The 12,036-nt window shown below is 45.2% G+C and overlaps 1 protein-coding gene across 14 annotated transcripts in view; it reads right to left on the bottom strand.

Annotated features, from left to right (window-relative positions):
* Positions 1-12,036, bottom strand: part of Cacna1c (calcium voltage-gated channel subunit alpha1 C) — a 623,917-nt gene that overhangs the window by 525,213 nt on the left and 86,668 nt on the right. The window lies entirely within an intron of this gene.

The following is a 12,036-nucleotide window of genomic DNA, read 5'->3' as shown; positions in this document are numbered from 1 at the left end:
GGTGCCCAGATGTCTGAGCACATTAATACAGCCAGGTTTGCTCCCTCCTTGGGGTCAGGCGAGCACGTGTTCTGCCAGTGTCTCCTTACCTACTTCTCTTAATTATTTCTGCCACCCTGGCGGGGAGCTACGAAGCACTTCTCCCTGACTCTCGCTGTCACGGTAATATGTATGGCACCTCCTGCACGCACGACCCTCTAGATGGGGCTGGTGAGCCCATTCTGGAAGGGCCTACCACTGGGGAACCCGATCTAGATATCAACCCTTAGAGGACTTCACGCCCTGTCTCCAGGTTCCCTAAAAGACCCTATCATCTATGTGGCTTTAAGCACGGCTAAGTGTCAGCTGCAAATCTCCAGTTTAGACCTTCCTTCTCACCCATAGGCCAGCCAACCTGCCCTCTCCACTTGAGAATCAAACCTTATATGTCCAGGCCTGCTTCTCACACAGCCTTCCCCCAACTCAGCTGAAGAACCCTGGAGACACCTTGACTTGATCTCCCCCACCGCTTCACATCAGTGTATCTCGGAATTCACCTCAGACAGAACAAGGCAGTGTAACCTTCCCTCGCTTTCTCTGCTGCCACCTTCCATGGCTGAGCCAAAATTCTACCTCTGGAGCTCTGCAGTAGCTGGTTCTCTAGTCACCCTCCTCTCCTCAGGTACTTTCGGTTGGAACAATCCACTTCAAAGGGTGCATCTAACCCAGACCCTCCAGTGCCCTCTGTCATTTTAGTGACAGTGACATTATCCTACAAGGACTGCAGGAACAGCTAGGTACGACGTCCATCACACACTTTCCAACTGCTTCCCCTCGCTGTTCCTCCAGAAATGATCCCCTCGCCTGCACACACAAACCTCTTGTCCCCTGTTCTTAGTCTTACCCGGAGTAAACACTCCGACCTGCCTACCCCCAGCAGAGACTCCTAGTACTGTTTTCTCACTGCGTTTCGTGGAGCAACATCTGGTAGGTAGCGGGTACCTAATGCATTCATGTTGAGTGAGTGAATGACGGAATGAAGGAGTGTCCCTAGAAGGACCATTCACTGCATCATCTCAAGATGCCTCCCTGGTCACTGCTCAAGACCCCAAACCTTACCAACTCCTCATTTTCCCTAAATTAAACTTAATGGTGATCTAATTGTTTGTTGTTGTTCTAAGGGGTGTGTCTTTGCCATCCTGGTCTGTGATTACTCAACTTGCAACCTCCAGTGTGAGAAAGAAAATTAGAAATTACACAGTCCCATTTGGGGAGCTTGTTGGATTGTATCTCAAGGGCAAGTGTGGCTGATTGTATAAGCCAATAATAAAATTGGTCTGCAGTCCCATTGCACCCTGTGGCACAAGAAGAGTGATGGCTAAAATTGTCACATAACTCTGTGCCAGCCATGGAGCAATACTCTACAGGCGTTGCCTCACTGGCTCCACGCGGCTACAGCATAAGGTAGGAATTATTGTCTCTATTTTATAGATGGGAGAGACTGACACACGTGGCCAGGGACACCCAACTGGGACCTCGTCCAGGAGAACCTGACACCAAATTCACTTTCTTGTATTTATCTTGCTCTCTGCTGAGCAGGGTGGCCAAGGGTGACACAGGGATGGGGGATAGAGCTGCAAGAGTCTGGGATGGAGAACCAAACCCTGGCATGCTGGGTCCCTTATTTGATTGACAGCCTAACTTTCCTGTAAGTAGGCAAATACTATCTCCCTGCTGCTTTCGTTTCATTTTTCTCTCCTCTTTTCTGCTGTTAGTGTGTTCTTTTCTTTCAAAAAAAAAAAAAGTTTCCTAAGTATTTGGTCTTCAAAGCACACCCATGTCTCACTTTCTAACTTTGGAAGCCAACCCTGGGTGTTCTTTTGCAAGGTAACAAATTCTCCACCCACCAAAGACCATTTAGAATTGTGATGCAGGGCTGTGGGGGGAGGTGTAGGGGGAGTAGCCACCTGCTTCTCTCCCTGAGAGCTTTGACCCTGGCTACAAGTGTTGTCTTTTCCCTGTGCCAGGCCTGCCACACAGTATTGGACCTGGGCACATGCCCCCCCATCCCCAAAACACACACACACACAAACACACCTTCCATGTCTTAAGAAAGTGAACTGTGTTCCCTCCTATACACTGCGCTTTGTACATATGGAGACTCTTCATGTACAACTTACTCAGGATAAGATTCTACTCCATGCCACAAATGTTTCCTTTGGAAGAAATTAAGGGTACAGTGAGCAACTTAATTGCAGTGTATTTGTGTGAGTGGGGAAACCTGAAAATAATCTAAACATAACATTGATTAAATAATACTATTTCAAAATCATTTGTGTCATGTGTGTATAGTCGCTTGCATAGCCCTGTGAGGTGCTTCTGTTTACCATGTCCCGAGGGAGAAAACGAGGTTTGTTCACTTGCTCACGTTTTGACAGACGAGTGTGGGATTCAAACCCCAGCTATCTCAGCAGTCTGTCTTCCTCCACCTGCCTCTTAGCCACTCCACATATAAACTAGGGCTGTGACATGAACATAGAAAAATCCAACTGACATAAGCAATACTACAGAGAAGTATTAGTGGTAAGGAAAAAACAGTAATGAAATAGCACATTGTGTATGGTTTCCTTTTTTAAGGATGTGAATTCTTGAACTAGAAAAAAAGGTATTGGGGTGTCGGGGAGTCCCACCAATTTTCTGGCAGAAACTCCCTGGCGAGCTACAGAAATAAGTCAAGTTTTTCTCATCTTTCTTCTTGTCTGACCATAGGTATGGGAGCCAGGCTACCACACAGGTACATCCCAGTCTTAGGAAAGAGGACCCTGCTGCCTTGCACTAAAGGACAGAAGCTGAGCCCAAGGTATCCTTCTGCCCACCTGACAACCACTTTCCCTCAAGGCTCCACCCACCTGCAGAAATTTCCTTTGATGATCAGTGCTGTCAACCTGACAGAGTCACTTCTGTCAGAATCCTTCATGTGGGCCCGGAGGGATTGATTAAGCTAGGTTAATCGATTAGAAAAGACCCACCTTTACTCACCTTAAATGTGGACCATGATGGAGGAGGCTAGAGAAGCAGGATTCATATCTCTCTGCTTCCTGATGCTGATGCTCTGACCAACTGTCTCGAGCTTCTACAGCCGTGCCCCCCTCAACAATGATGGACTGTACCCTCAAACCGTGAACCCAAATAAATCTCTCCTTCCTTAAATTACATCGCCAGATGTGTTGTCACAGCAACAAGCCCCAAAACCCGAAGCATTCCCTGATCAATGTTTCAACCCCAAGTGTACTGTTCCATCCTCGCTGGCACCAAGGTGCTAATCACTCTGCTGGTGGTAGAGGTCTATGGGCAAGGAGGTATCAGGGACAATCTAACATCAGCCTTCATGGGTGACATCCTGTTATTTAATTCCTAATGCATGGGACTGATCGGTAAATGGAGAAAAGGGAGGGAGAAGTCAGAAAGGTCAGCAGGCTGCTTTCTTCTGCCATGGGTCCTCAGAGCATGCTCTGTCTGAAGCCACACCATCGTCGCTGTCCTTCCCTGGTCACCTTAGCTGCTGTGAGCCTTCTTTTTCAGCACTGTCCTCTGCACTTGGCCCCAGGGCACAGCTGTCTACAGAGGCAGAGGTAGAGCATCAGCGTTTATGCTTGTGAATAAAGCCACACTCATCGAAACACCGCTGCATCCTTCTAGGGGAACCACGACTCCTCCCCATGCTCTTCCTTCTTTCTCCTCCAGCTACTGAGGCCTGGGTGAAAGCCAGCTTTACAGAAAGATTCTGGCTTTGTTTCAGAGTCAACGTCCAAAGTGCTTAGAACAGGTAGAGATTCCAGTTGTCTTTGTGGCTTTTTGTCCATTTGACCATGATTGTTCCCACATCTTACTGGCTTTTGTCCACACTTCTGGTCCTGCCGGTCTACAGCAACTTCAGATCCATCATTGGTTACAGAGCAAGCAGCTTTCTGTTGGTTCTTCCCTAGCCCCACATTTGGACAAGCAAGACCCAAGCTCCATTATCAAACTCTTGCTCCATGTTATATAGAGTGGGACTGCTTTCCCCATCAAACCTTAAATGATGTATCAGGGAAATGTGTCCCCTTTTTGGCAGGCTACTCACTTACAATGTTGAATTACTGAGTGTCGTCATTTTATAACAACTAACATTAAAGAGGAAGCCAGTCCCGAGTGAGCACAGTTCCTGAGGCTTTTGTACAAAACTGGCACTAATCGGAGGATCCAAACCATAGCAAGCAACATGTTCTTCCTTCTCAGGTGACTACAAGTTCAAAACCAGGCAGGGTCATATGTCATTCTGGGGCTCTAGAGAGGACCCATTCTTCTCCGCTAGTTTCTGCTGGCTGGCAACATTCCTTGGCTTGTGGCCACATGATTCTATGGTCACATTGCCCTCTCCCTTAACTGCCAAATCTCCTTCTGCTGTACTCCAAAAAAGACACTTGCTTTTGGATTGAAGGGTCAGTGGATAATCCAAGTTGATTTCTTATCTCAAGATCCTTAGAGCAGCTACATCTACAAAGACCCTTTTCCCAAATGCATTGCTGTCTGCCTTTCTGTGGACACTGGATTCCATTTGGGCAGACCACCGTTCAGCTACCCCATCCCCTTATCCAAGCTAATGGCCCTTCACTCAAACTCCCCTGCAACCCACAGCTAACAACTATGAGCTCTGTAAGCCTTAGAAAACTCACTAAGGCTCTTTCTTTACTTCACTTATGAAACTTACGTCTATACCTTAAGGCTTGAGAGGCCAGTGGGGCCAGGATAGTCACCCATGCTTGGTTTGTTGACTTATGCAATTATCTTTTCAATTAATAGAACTTTATCAAATGATTACTAAACAATAGACTTGACCAATTCTATTTATAAAATGTCACTCAGTGCACTTCCCAGCCAGTCTACCTCTGGATGCATCGTTTTGTTTTGTTTTGTTTCGTTTCGTTTCGTTTCGTTTCTCGCTTCGCTTTGCTTTGCTTTGCTTTGCTTTGCTTTGCTTTCCTTTTTGCTTTGTTGAGACAGGGTTTGTCTATATAGCCCTGGCTGTTCTGGAACTCACTTTGTAGACCAAGCTGTCCTCGAACTCAGAAATCCGCCTGCCTCTGCCTCCCGAGTGCTGGGATTAAAGGTGTGCGCCACCACCGCCCGGCTCTGGATGCCTCTTTTGAACAGGTTCTGAGTCATGAAGTGACAGGTGTCGCTTCTAGGAAGATTACTTTTTAGATGGATTTTATGTTTTCTAATCTTTTGAGATTTAGTTTTTATTTATCACATATAGATGTCTTGCCTGGGTATATGTCTGTGCACCACATGCATGCAGTACCCCTGGGAACCAGACGAGACCAATGGATCCCCTGGAACTGGAACTGCAGATAGTTGTTCGCTGCTATACAGGTGCTGGGAATTGAACCCAGGTCCTGTAAAAGAGCAGTCAGTGCTCTTAACCACTGAGCCATCTCTGCAGCCCCAATAAAAATGCAATTCTCTTGTCTTTACTTCTGCCATGAAATTCAAGTGGTGTAGCTACAAAACAGAAAAGCGCCCATAAGTCTGGAACCCTATGTGATGTTGTGAAACACGCCCTGGCTGGTTCTGAATGCAGAGTATAGTTAGAGGATGCAGGCACTGTAGGGGAAATGGGAAAGATACGGGGTGCTTTATCTGAGGTGGGGAAAGAAAAGTGACACAAAAGGGGGATTAATAACACTAAGAACATTTGGGAAAGTCATAGGGAAACGTTATTTTATAAGCTTACTTTAAAAATACATATATATTATGTATGCACTCAAATGTGAAATTCTCGAGAACATAAAAATTCAAATTAAAAAGTTTAAAAGCCACAATTATTATATGAAGCCCCAGGAATCTGGAAGCCATTGTCACAGTATAACATTGCCCTTTCTGACCAGCCATCTGGAATAAAGCAGCAGCTCTCTGTGTGTGACCTGCATGCAATGAGAATCTGCGAAGTTGCCCTTGTTAAATGGACTTCCTTTCCAATCGGCGAGGTGTCCCTCAACTGTTCCTCAGACGAGGACAAGTTGTAACCCTAACGATCTTGTGATGATGTCGCATACAGAATATTCACCAAATTTCTTCAGCATATGAGTTTTTATATGATTTATGTTCATTAGTGGTGATATCTATTACAACTTATTCTACAGATTTTTTTTAATGTTTTTACTCTTAAAATCTGTTAACAAACAGGCAATTTAGGTCTCTGCTTTTGTGAAGTAGTTTGTGCACACTACTCCCAAGTGGAAGGATTGAGAGGTGTTATCAGTCGCCCACATGGACCTGTGTGGTTGGGTGGCTTAGAACCTCTCCAAGTAGATAGGCAAGTAGCCCTCCTAGTGTATGTGGAATCCATTTCCAGACATCCAGCATTTCTATGTCCTCCATCTTAGTCTGGAGAGGACAACCAGAGGAAGGCAGACCTACTTGCTGCCTCTCCATTCTGTCACAAACATCCCTCTCCTCCTACCTTTTACCAGTGTCCTCCTGTGGCTGGACACCCACCAGGGACACAGTGACATGGGAATCCAGAAAGCCTCTGTAACCAGACACCTCACTCTTCCGATTACCCAGCTTTCCACGGGGCTTGTTTCCAGCATGATTCTAATTACTTTTAAAAGCTCATAATACGAGTCCATTGTTTTGCTCAATCCTACATTAATAATTTCTGTAATGAGACAGTGGTCACTAGAGATTAAGAAGGGGAGAGGGAGGATGGAAAGAGAGGTTAAATAAGAGGTACCAAGACACAGGTAGATAGATGGAATTTGTCCTACTGCTATACAGCACAGTAATGTAATTAACTGTCTAGAATTAATAACATCTCCCAAAATAACCAGAAGAGTTCAGAGGCTTCCAACACATGGAAATGATAAATGTTCAAGGAAGTGGAAATGCTAATTGCCGTGATCAGTGGATACACATACATACATATTTTTAATCCATGTATACATTTTAATTTTTAAATGTAAAAAAATGAAAGGATATTGAATAAAAGAACTGTGTAACAGAGAGCTTATGGCCACATAAAAATGATTAATTTCAATTTATATGCTTCTTTTTGATGCAAAATGACTCCATGGTCAATGAAAGAGTTTTAATCATACACCACACACACACACACACACACACACACACAATAAAGGTAAGGTTTGTTTTTAAGGAAGAAGTGGAGTATATTTACAAGGAGAAAAGAACAAGAGGCAACATCTTTGACTACCAACCACAGGGCTGTCTGTATTATTTAAAGATTCATTTATTTACCATGTATAGTGTTCTGCCCACATGTATGCCTACACATCACCAGAAGAGGGCACCAGGATCTCATTATGGATGGTTGTAAGCCACCATATAGGAATTGACCTCAGGGTCTCTAGAAGAACAGCCAGTACTTTTAACATCTAAGCCACCTCTCCAGCCCCGAACTTTCTGTATTTGTGAAGGGATGATAGAAAGGGTGTCTGCTGTGCTTCTACTGCGGTGACATTACACAATGACTAAAGGCAGCTCTGGAGGGACCGGTTTTATTTGGATTATGGTTCCAGAGGAACAAAGTCCATCATGGGGGAAGGTACAGCAGCAAGTGGCAGGCTGAGAGGCAGGAACAGGAGGCTGAGCAGTCGCATCTTTAACAGCAAGCAGAAAGAATCAGTGGGAAGTAGGGAGGGGCTGCTTGCTTTCAAGTGGGTCCCTAGTGACATATTTCCTCCATCAGGACCACACCTCGTAAAACTTCCCAAATGGTGCCAAACAGCTGAGGACCAAGTGCTCCAATGCCTGAGCCTATGGAGGGCACTGTCACCCAAACCGCCACCAAATGATAGCAGGTAGGCTCAGTGCTTACATTTGATTGGAAACTTGCCAAATGATACAGCTTTACCTGAAACTGTCAGCGTGCTGGAAATCGCATCATTTACAAGTATGTTGAAAATGGCTGATAAAACACGTTTTCCCCAAAACTGAGAAACTGAGAGGAAGGAAGGAAGGAAGGAAGGAAGGAAGGAAGGAAGGAAGGAAGGTGCAGCTGAGACGCCGGAAGGGCCACTCCCAGCTGCAGACTGCCTCTGAACACTACACAGGATGCTAAGCTGGAGGGAGAAAACCAAGTCCTTAAGACCTTGACCTGTATGTGAGCACTCAGGAAACCAGCACCTCTGGCTCCTCCTTCTCACTCTTTCTTTGTCCCCAACATGATCTAAAGCAATTTACCTCCCTTGTCAAGGATTTGTATCTCCTTGATATTGTTGCTGAACAAAGTACCGAGAAACACACAATTTGTTACACTCGGGATACTGCCAGCCACGAATTCCCTGGGCAGCTCTTGAACCCTGGGCTGCTCATATTTCATACCATGAGAAGTCACTCCATTTTTAAAATGTATTTTTAATCTAGAGAGGCCAGACAGAGCTAACTCTTGTAAATTCACTGTCTAATCTTCCAAAGGTTGAATAGTCCAGGCTGCCAAAGAAATTCTTTGAGTCTGTCCTTCTGTGTGTGTGTGGGGGGGGGGGGTTACTGAACAGACCTGGATGTACTGTGTCTTTGTTTATGGTGGAGAAGTCAAAGGTCACACACAGTAGAATGAGTGCTCACATCAAAGCTTGTATCTGTGGCTGTCTGGCTTGTATGCTGAGTGTCAGTTCCTTTAACTATAAACTGGGGGGCTCCCAAGAACAGGGTTTTGGTACAAAATAAAATATTAATATGAAAATGCTTGATTTTAAAAAAAAGTATAGAAGTAGCAGGTTCTTTGGTACTGGGAAAATGAAATGTTCTATATCTCTGACAGTCTTTCATAGCACCCAGTAATTTCCCCTGCTCCCACCTAAACATCATCACCACCAACCCAGGCCTCTGGTTTTTCCCTCTTTTCCTTTTGAAAAAAAAAAAAAAAGAACAACTCTTGGCCTTTTTTAAAAATAAATAATAGAAACAATAGAAATAGAAGCCATTTACTAAGAAGTAAAAGGCACTCCCAAAAATGGGATTGGGTTAGTGAGCTGGGAAGTCGCACACACTCAGAAGCCCTGGGCCGCTTCTCCTAAGGCTTCACAGGTCATTTGCACTGCACCCACCTTCTTCCACATTAGCACAGCTGCAGCGTTTTCTATGCTTTCTCTGATTGTAGCACATAGCCCAGATGTAGCAGACATTCCTTTTTAACATTTTGTTTGTTTGTTTGTTTGTTTGGGGGTTTTGGGGGGGTGTTTGTTTTGTTTTGTTTTTTGTTGTTGTTGTTTTTGGGTTTTTGAGACAGGGTTTTTCTGTATAGCCCTGACTATCCTGGAACTCACTCTGTAGACCAGGCTGGACTCGAACTCAGAAATCTGCCTGCCTCTGCCTCCCGAGTGCTGCTTTTTTAACGTTTTTTTATTTTTATGTGTATAAGTGTATTGCCTGCATTTATGTCTCTGTATCACATACATGCAGTACCCACAGAGACCAGAAGAGGGCGTTGGATGTCTTTGAACTGGAGTTAGAGAAGACTGTTAGCCACCAAGAAGGTACTGGGATTCAAACCCAAGTCCTCTGGAAGAGCAAGCAGCCAGCGCTCTTAAGCACTGAGCCATCATCTCTCCAGCCCAAACAAATTTCTTTTCTATATAAACCTTGGTGTCCCTCTCCCCGACCCTACTCTTCCTACCACAATTCCTCCCTGAGAACTGTGGTCCCAAGAATCTTTTGGGGTGGCAGTAGGTATCAGTAACCTGTAACTTCTCCCATGCTGACATCATCCATGCCTAAGGGAAGCCACAAAACTTTCTCTCTGCTATACCTCTAAGTTAGAGACAGGGCTTTGGGTGTCCTGTGGTAGAAGCAAGCTAGGATTTCATAAGGAGTTTAGTCTAAAATGGACTTTTGTGGGTCAATATCTCTTGTGTATAAGGCTGCACTATTTGGGCTGATGAGGGGATCTGTTGGGAAAGCATTTGCTCTTCAAGCATAATGACCTGAGTTTGAATCCCTAGCACCCATGCAACAAAGCTGCTCGTGGCTATGCATATGCCTGTGACTTCAGTGCTCGGGTAACAATAGAGTGACGCAGAGAGGTCACTGGGACTTGCCGGTCACCAGCCCAGGTCCAGATTTAATAAGAGACCTTTTCTCAAGGAAATGAGATGGAGCATTATGAAGGAGAACACCTGACATCTTCTTCCAGCCTCCATACTGGCACACAAACACAGAAGCACACAAACACACAAACACACACTGAGAGGGGGAGAGAGAGAGAGAGAGAGAGAGAGAGAGAGAGAGAGAGAGAGAGAGAGAGAGAGAGAGAGAGAGAGAGAGAGAGAGAGAGAGAGAGAGAGAGAGAGAAGCCAGGGCTGGCAAGGTGGCTCAGCAGGTAAAGCCGTTTTCTACCAGGATCCATATGATAGAAGGAAAGAGCCAACCGATCCTCTGAACTCCTGACATGCACTATAGAACACACTCACCCACATGTGTGCATGAGCATACACACAAATAAGTGTAATCAGATTGTTCTTTTTTGAAAAAAAAAATCACTATTTGCATAGAGAGAGTGTTGGAGCCAGTCTTCATAAATGAAAATCAAGGGTATTTGATACCTCCCCAGTGCCCAGCCAACTGCTGAGAGAGGGTTTCATAGCCAAATTCTGCCAAATGTTTCCAAAAGCCAAATTAAATTTCAATTATTTTGTCCAAGTAACAATTTGATTTTGAAAATTTCCCTTAAAACTCTGAAAGCAATCCAGGGGTGGGGCTGGGTACTTGGGTTAGTACCCACTTCTCCATCTAAGTATCTGGCAAAGGCCCTACTCTGGCGATGTTCTGAGACAAGAGATCAGCACACTCTATCCTCTGAGGTTCACTGATGCTGCCAAGGCTTGGGAACACAGGGCTAAAACTCGTTTCTCATCACACATGGGCCTCGCTGGAGCCATCTTCCATAGTTTTGAAATGTCCAAATTATGAATATTAAAAGCAAAACAGATCTATGTCCAACCTCAAGATCTCTTGGTGGGCTCTCACACTGGCAAAGTTGGCAGATAGCTGTGCCCCCAGGGCAGGATCCCCTACACTGTTTGCAGGGTGATTGGAGAGGTGCTGTTTGGGGGACGGGAAGACCTGATCCCTCCATACGTGCACCAGTACCCAGGTAGACAGACTGCTCCACCCCCATTCTTCACGAACACTCTGAGCCCACTTGGGTATCCAACACCAACAGTGTTCCAGGAGTCTCTAGGCCCAAATTCAACACTTATTTCTTCTCCTTTCCCATGCCCAATCTGCCAGTTTTCATCCCTTGTATCTTATCACCTAAGACCAAAAGGCTTGGCTTTTACCCCTCTTCCTCTGCACTCAAACAACCATACCCTTACTTCTACTGAACCACTGGTCACATGGCTATGAGCAACTCATTCCCTGTACCTCCAGCTAGACTTTGAGCAGCCCAAGGGCAATAATTCTGTTCTACCTAACCTTTGAAGTGGAAAGTACTTGATAAACATTTGACAGATGGATGGATGGATGGATGGATGGATGGATGGATGGATGGATGGATGGATGAGTGGATGGATGGATGGGTTGATGGATGGATGTATAGATGGGTGGATAGGTGAGTAGGTGGATGGATGGATAGATGGATGGATGGATGGATGGATGGATGGATGGATGGATGGATGAATGGATGGATGGATAGGTGGGTGGTGGATAGGTGTGTGGATGAGTGGATGAATGTGTGAATGTATGGATGGGTGGATGTATGGATGTATGGATGGGTGGGTGGATGGATGGATGGATGGATGGGTGGATGGATGGATGGATGGATGGATGGATGGATGGATGGATGGATGGATGTGTAGGTGAATTTATGGGCAGATGAATGGATGGATAGGTGACTTATTTGTCACTGAAGGTAATAGAGAGTTAATACAATGGCTAATAGTGTAATTTCAGGCTGATAAGGGAAAACAATGAGGACCAAGAGACCTGTCCTCCTTCCTTCAATCACTTCACAAAAGTATGTACATGAAAGGCTGGCCTTGAGCTGGTAGATAA

This window comes from Mus caroli, unplaced genomic scaffold (assembly GCF_978045245.1).
Source record: "Mus caroli unplaced genomic scaffold, Mus_caroli_1 scaffold_7, whole genome shotgun sequence".
In the NCBI taxonomy this organism is placed as follows: domain Eukaryota; kingdom Metazoa; phylum Chordata; class Mammalia; order Rodentia; family Muridae; genus Mus; species Mus caroli.
This window is presented reverse-complemented; position numbering and strand designations above follow the sequence as displayed.